Source organism: Phaenicophaeus curvirostris, chromosome 2, assembly GCF_032191515.1.
Source record: "Phaenicophaeus curvirostris isolate KB17595 chromosome 2, BPBGC_Pcur_1.0, whole genome shotgun sequence".
NCBI lineage: Eukaryota > Metazoa > Chordata > Aves > Cuculiformes > Cuculidae > Phaenicophaeus > Phaenicophaeus curvirostris.
In genome coordinates, this window is record NC_091393.1 from 105832712 (window position 1) to 105840086 (window position 7375).

A 7375-nucleotide genomic window follows, 5' to 3' on the forward strand; every position below is an offset into this window, starting at 1 on the left:
AGATAATTCGGTTATCTTATTAGCATTTTGTTGTTATTGTTGTTGTTGCACTTATTTGCTCTGTGGATACACTGTGTTTTTATTTTTGAGTCGTTTTCTTAAGGTCACCTCAGGGGAATAAACTTCAGATCTCACAAGGTGCCATTTTAAGTGTGGCACAGGAGCATCCAGCTGAAAATGGGACTGCTCCCTGTTTGCCTGCTCAACTCCTGCAGGAGGACCTACAGTCTCCCCATGGACCATGACAGATGACAGTGTCAATGATCAACCAGGAAAACATGACAAACCAAGTACCTTTTGCTACCTGACATTTGATTAAACCCTGTAGTTGTGTTTAGTACGGGAGAGAGGGGGAGATGTGTCTAGCAGACCCTGGACCTCTTAGCTGCCCAGCAGCAACCATCCAGCTGATGGTTTGGCAGGCAGACCCTAAGCTGTGCTCTCTCCGAAGCATTGTTCCTTGCAGAATTTCAGCCCGTGGATGGAAGGGCAAGGTGTTCTTCTGCCACCTCTGATGCAAGTGTCAAGTGTTTTGTACTCTGCTCTTTGACTCTTGGTAGCTTCTGTCATCTCCAAGACTCAGTTTTGGCGTGTGTGTTGAAGTATTTGTAAGCGTTTCTTTTATGTTTGTTTACTTCATTTCTGCAGCAGTACAGGATGTAATGTTTAAGTTACGAAACCCCAGCATTGTCCCAGCTTGTACTGGGCCTGCCTGGATTTATGACTAGACTCCGTGGAGAAGAAACACTCCTGCTGGAAAGGTTTCTAGTAGTGAAGAGGAGAGGGGAAGTACCCCAGCGGATAAATAAACCTCTGCTCTCTTGGGGTCAGGCAGGAACCCCTGTGGTGCTAGGTGAGAGCTCAAGGATCATGGAGCAGGGGTGACCCTGCCAGGGTGAGGAGAGGACAGGATGTCCTTGTGGAGGTGAATGGATTTCACTGCATGTCCCTTTGCATGGGCATTCTGCATGGCTGTGCAAGGAAATAGGGCTCCTGCAGATGTCTGCCCCTCTCTTGCTGCACCTCCAAGTTCTTCAGGCCAATTTCAGGCAGGTGTAATAGGTAGGGGCTCTTGGGGTATGAAATGCCTTTAAATCTTTCAAAAATCAGATTCTTGAGTAGAAGAGGGAATACTGAGCAATGGGTTCATGTAGTTGAAAGATAATCAGTTCACCTTTTGCCTGGCAGAGGAGGATCCACAAGGAGGGCAGCAGAAAGACTACGGGAATTAGGATGCATTTGTTCTGGAACAGCTGCTTAAAAATTGTTTTGTTCATGGAATTGCTTGTTTAAAAGAGGGCTGATTCTATTGTTAGGTCAGGGCTAAATATATTTTACACTCTGGAGTTTATGGTGTTGCACAACTTAAACTTTCTGTTGCTGCCTTGAAAGGCCACCTATTTAGCAATAGTTGCCTTTGCGTCAGGATCTGAAAATTATTGAAGTTCAGAGGCCACAGTCTGCTTTTTGTTTCTCTAGAAAACATGGGGGGGTTTATTTCCTGACTCTTAATTCTGCCTGTTGTCTTTCTTGAAGTTGCCTTTTTACCTGCTTTTACAAAAATATCCCTCTTTATGAGGGATTTATTATATCTGTGGTTTTGTTCTATTTCTAAAGATACAATCAGTCAATAAAACACTGCTCTTGAAAGAAGAGGAACATTTGTTCGTGCTTGTAAGTTGTGTTTTATTAATGGATAGTTTATCTGCTGCTACAAAAGCTCAAAAGCAAGATAAAACTGAAGACCATAAACTGTAAACATTCTTCCTCCATCCTAGCTGAGCTTTGTATAAGTGGGAAGACAAGGGTCTGCCAGACATTAGGGTTTTGTTGCTGCAGAGCAGTGTTTTGGTGAAGAGGAGGCAATTTAATGCACTTCTCCCTAAATGTGTTAATTGGGCTTTTCCAAAACTTGCTGTCATGCCCATGAGGGTCCCTGAAAGCTTTGAATCATGCTGTCCATCGTGGGCAGCTGCCCTAGTGCCACTGGGACATGCAGGCTCCTCTGGTGCAATCCTAAAACCAGTGTGGTGTGACCTGAGGTGGATAGGATTGACTTGATGCCTGGGTAGGACTGTGCTTGGACATCAGGCTGCTGGTCTTCCACTCTGCTTCATGGTAGCAAAAGCTGCTTGGGAACAGTCTTGCTGTAATTACTTTGTCCGAGGGACGGTGACTGTAGTTGGACAGTGTCAAAGCGATTTTGATGAAACTTCTGGTCTTGTGGCTGAGCTAGAGACCTGCCTGCTGGGCAAGGCTTGCCACAGCTGGCCAAGGCTTGGTGCTCCCCAACAGTGCAATGCACAGCAAGAGGCCATGCCTACAACTCTCTTTTTCTGTGCTTCAGTATATCCATATCCTGCCAGATGACTGGAATGCATAACTAATCTTGAGTAGCACTATTGTGATCTCCATTCCTCAGTGGAAATACCGATAAGAGAAAAGTTTGAAAAAAAACTTATCAGAATTGCCTTAAAACTCCTCAAAAGGTTATTGGTAAAGTTTAATAAATAAATAAAATTGATACTTATCGTTAGGCAGACTAACCTGGCTAACAAGGAGTGAGTGCATGACTAAAACATCTGAAGTTAGAACACATTTGAATTGAAACTATATAAACTAGTAAGCTGTAAACAGCCTGTGGCTAGTAGTTCTCCTGCCTTAAATAGAAAAGGTATTTTAGTTTGGAGCTGATTTCCCTTTACCTCCAAATTCTGTTCTGTATCCTTTGGTGCTATCTTACCCCTCTGACAGTACAACATCCATCAGGCGTCCTCCCACTCTTCTCTTGTAGCATTAGCTCAGAGTCCTCAGCCCAAATCATGCAGCAGCAGTGGTAGCCCTTTTCTTGAGATGAGGATAAGCTTCAGGTTTGAGCATTCACATCCACTCAGGGGAATAGAGTCAGTTCCCAGTTTGCCCAGGATACTGTGCCCGGGAAAGGTGGATGGCAGAGGGACAGAGCACCCTGCTCTCCCCTCTGAACTCTGTACCAACCCTCAAAGGGGTCATGGGCTGATGTTTTCAAGTGCCACATCCATGGGATTGTGTTGTCAAGGCTGAGTTCTGACTGTGGTGGTTGTGACAGGACTGGTCCCCTGCAGTTGCCGCTCCAGCTCTTGGTGGGATGGGCAAGGATGTGCTCCCTCCAAACCGCTTAGCAAACTTCCTTTCTCACACCTTCTGCATAGGTTGTCTGTGCTCTTTGCATGGCTCCACTGCAAGTGTGGGTGGCTGCGTCCTTTGAACAGCAGCACTACTTGTGGCATGTGGTGAGGGTGTCAGCAGGAGGAGGATGGCTGCATCTGTCTCTTGCTGCTTGGAACTTCTGGAAGGACCCTCATGGTGTCTGGGTCTCAGACAAATGTGGTGAGGCTTCTGTCTTGATCAAGTAATTTGGTGGGAGTCACTGATATAAGTGTGGGTAAATCACTGATGGATGGCAGGGCTTCAATTTGAAACACAGAGCACAGAGAGCTTTCTTTCCCTGCCAACCTCATGTGGATGTGAACATCCCACAGGCCAGCAGGGCCACCAGTTCTCTCTGACAGCTTACTGGTGGCTGCAGTGTGGGCAAAAGATGAGAAAAGATGCGGGTTTTCCACATTTGCCTTATTTATTTTCCTGTTTATTGCAAGTGTTCTAGTCTCTCTTCCTTCCCTTGCTAAACCTCATCCTTCATCAGCAAAGACAAGGTTTGATGTGCAGGATGTGCTTCGAGTACTGTCCGCTTTCCTAAGGTAAGATTACGCCAAGGATCTTCTAAAGAGGTCTGTGCCTTTTACCTCATGGACCAGATGGAGAAGTTGTCTGAGTATGTTTCAGACCAACTATGTATAAGAACAGCAAACATAAAAGTTTACTTGCCTGTCTTATAAAACGCATTGTCCACATAATTCTTTTGTGTCATTGAATGTGACATTGAAGTGTTGTGGTTTATTGCAGTTGTTACAGGTGGTTGTTAATTTGATCTTCATAATTCCTCGGTAATGGTGTCATTACTGCAATGCCTAAATAATGTAATTTTATATATTCATTGTGCTGCAGAGTTGTAAATAAATTGCTTTAAAAATTAATCCAGAAAATAACAGTCCTTGTAGAATAAAAATTATAGAAAGAAAATATCCCAGCAACTTGTAAAACCTTGGGAAACAGCAGTTTAATTTGTTTCTGTAAACTGGATTGGTCTTTTTTAATAGTAAGTAAATTATTTGAAAGCATGAAGTAGTATTTTTCCGTCTCCAGTGCCTACTGATTGCTGAGCCTCTGCTAAAGAAAAGGCTTGTAAATGTATTAATTTTTTTTTTGGACATGCAAATAAAATAGCAGGAAAAGGAGCAACCAACACTTTACTGAGCTGTCAAAGCACCTTTCCAGTAAGCCTGTGGCATGAAGTTTTTGGCTGAAAGGAGAAATAAAGCCATGGATTAGAAACTGCATAAGAAATAAGAAAATATAAAGGCATTAAACTAGGAAAGGGTCAGTATAAAGATGCTGTGACTCTGTTTACAGTTGATAACAGAGATTATTTTTCTCTAGGCAAATAGGGACTTAGCAGCAAGGCTGCGGGATTCACACTGACAATAATTTTCTCTTTAATACAAAACAGGAAGAAAAAAAAGAGCCATTTTGTGGGAATGTGAACAATTTAGCTGAATGTGTAACATCTTTATGGATGAATTTGGTATAATGTGGGTTAGACTAGTCTTTCGGAGAGCAGGTAGGTCAGCGATTCCTTTTCACTCTTGGTTATGACACAGAAAGAAAAAGGATTTCTGTTAATGGCCTACAGCAGCACTGAAGTTTCCAGCCTTAATCTGTGCAGCAGATTTAGATAACTCCTTTTTGGAGTTGGGTGTATCTATTTGGATAATATCGGAAAACACTGATTTTTCAGGGAGAAAGGAAGGACCCATAGAAGCCACATTAACAAATACATCCCTGGTAATGTAACATCGAACAGAGTTAGACTGAGAAGAGACATTGGTCATGCTGCATAGACTTACCTTGTCATTTTGGAGAAGAGAGGAAAGTTTGCTTGGTTTTCTTGAGCAATGAGCTTTACGTTGTTATATGTGCATGTGTATGGCCATTCCTCCTTCCCTTGCTAATGCCTGGACTCGGCAAGCTTTTCTCAACCAAATTCTGTAGAAGGTCAAGGTCTCCAAAGACTGAACTTCCTACAGCCGCCATGAAATCAGGTATCCCCTTGCATCCCTCAAGAGACAAGAGTGTTAGCACAAGGGAATGATGCTGGAGATGAGGCAACACTTGTTCAGCTGTATGGAGGAGGACTTGGGGATAACTCCTTGGCTGCTAGTAGAGATGCTGTGCTCAGTCATGGATATGATAAAGATATTTATCCCTGGGTAAGAGGTAAACATCCTCTTATTACTTCCTTGTATTATTTTTTTTCCTTCATACACAAACTTAAGGCACTCCGCTTCTGATATGCCTTGTCTGCGGCTCTAACGCAGAGGGTGCTGATGGACTACAAGGGCCTGCTCTGGGGCCGGGGAAGAAGAGCAGATTTCCCAAACCTGCCAAGTTTTGCATTGTTGCTTGAGCAAACTACTGATGCCATGGATGATACCCTATTTTTGGAAAGCAGCCTTCTCCATGGTAACAGGCATGAATTTTGTGGGGAGCACCATCTGAAAGCATGAGATTTTGCTTTTCATTATAGAACTACCACTTGGCTTAAGCCTTAGTCTGCAGAAGTTTGCTGCCAGTGCCTCAAACAAGCTGCTTTTTGTTTTCCCTCTTTGGGAGAAGGCTGGGATGGGATTTAATTGCCCAGAGAAGTTGCAGCTGTCCTGTCTCTGGAGGTGTTCAAGGCTAGGTTGGATGGGGCTTTGAGCAAACTTCCAGTGGAAGGTGTCCCTACCCATGGCAGAGGGTTTGCAATTGGATGAACTTCAAGGTGCCCTCCAACTCAAACCATTCTTATGATTCTATTTGTACCTAGTAAGAAGCAACCAGATAGAAATGGAGGAGAGAGGGGTTTAAGAAGTTGCTTAGGGAAATGACATATTGACATCTGAAAAAATAAAATCCTTTGAGAGCGTTATGGATAATTATGGAATTCAAATTGGAAATGTTCTGTTCATTTTTAATACCTTTACTAGGAGAAGGAATATAGCTGTTTTAATGTTTAATGCGTGTACAGTAATAGAAGACTGAACTGATCTTCATGGGCCCACTTGTTCCATTACTGTCCAGAAGGAAATAAATTAAATTCTATTTTAGACCATATTTTGGATCTGAATGCTGCAGAGGGAGAGATCAGAAGAATGAAAGCATAGGGAGACCTCTGTCCCTGAACCTGTCCTTATCTGTCCTGGGAAACTGGCAGAAATGTGCACATGCTTGGTACTATAAAGGATAAGTGACAACACAATGGCCCTTGGAAGGACCACTGTTTTGGAGGAAAGATTATCTTCTCAAGTCAGGGATCCAACTGACTTACATTTTAAGTGATAGGAGGATTTTGATTACAGATAATTAATCTAGTTAACTCCAGATATGTATCCCTTATGTTTTAAAAATGTCTTTTGGTCCTGCAACCAAGCTGTCTTCTTCCCTGAATATGACAAAACCCCAAAACTAGTATTTTAACTTTCCTAACCATTCTCAGTTAAGCATTTTATTATACTGTAGCTGAAGGCATGAAAGCTGGATCTTTTACAGGTGAAAAGCTGGACATAAGCCAACAGTGTGCACTTGCAGCCCAGAAAGGCAGCTGTATCCTGAGTTGCATCAAAAGAAGCATGGCCTACAGGTTGAGGGAGCAGTTTCTCCCCTTCCATTGTACTCTCCAGAGACCTCAACTGGAGTCCTGCGTTCATCTCTAGGGCCATCAGCACAGGAAAGATATGGAGCTGTTGGAACAGATCCAGAGGAAACAACAAAGATGATTCAAGGACTAGAGCGCCTCCCATATGAGGATGGGCTGGGAGTGATGGGATTATTGAGCCTGGAGAAGAGAAGGCTCTAGGCAGACTTTATAGCAGCTTTCCAGAACTGAAAGGGGCTACAGGAAAGATAGGAGCAGACCTTTTAGCAAAGCTTGTTGTAACAGGACAAGGAGTAATCATTTTTAAACTAAGGGAGGGTAGATATACACTGGATATAAGGAACACATCTTTTACTGTGCAGGTGGTGAAACACTGGCACAGGTTGCCCAGGGAGGTGGTGGGGTCTCTCATCACTGGAAACGTTCAAGGTCAGTGAATGGGGCTCTGAGCAACCTGATCTGGTTAAAGGTGTCCCGACTCCTGCTGGGGGATTGGATTGGATGACCTGTAAAGTTCTCTTCCAACCCAACTCATTCTGTGATTCTATTTCAGCTCCCCAGAGATGCTTCAGCTTGAAC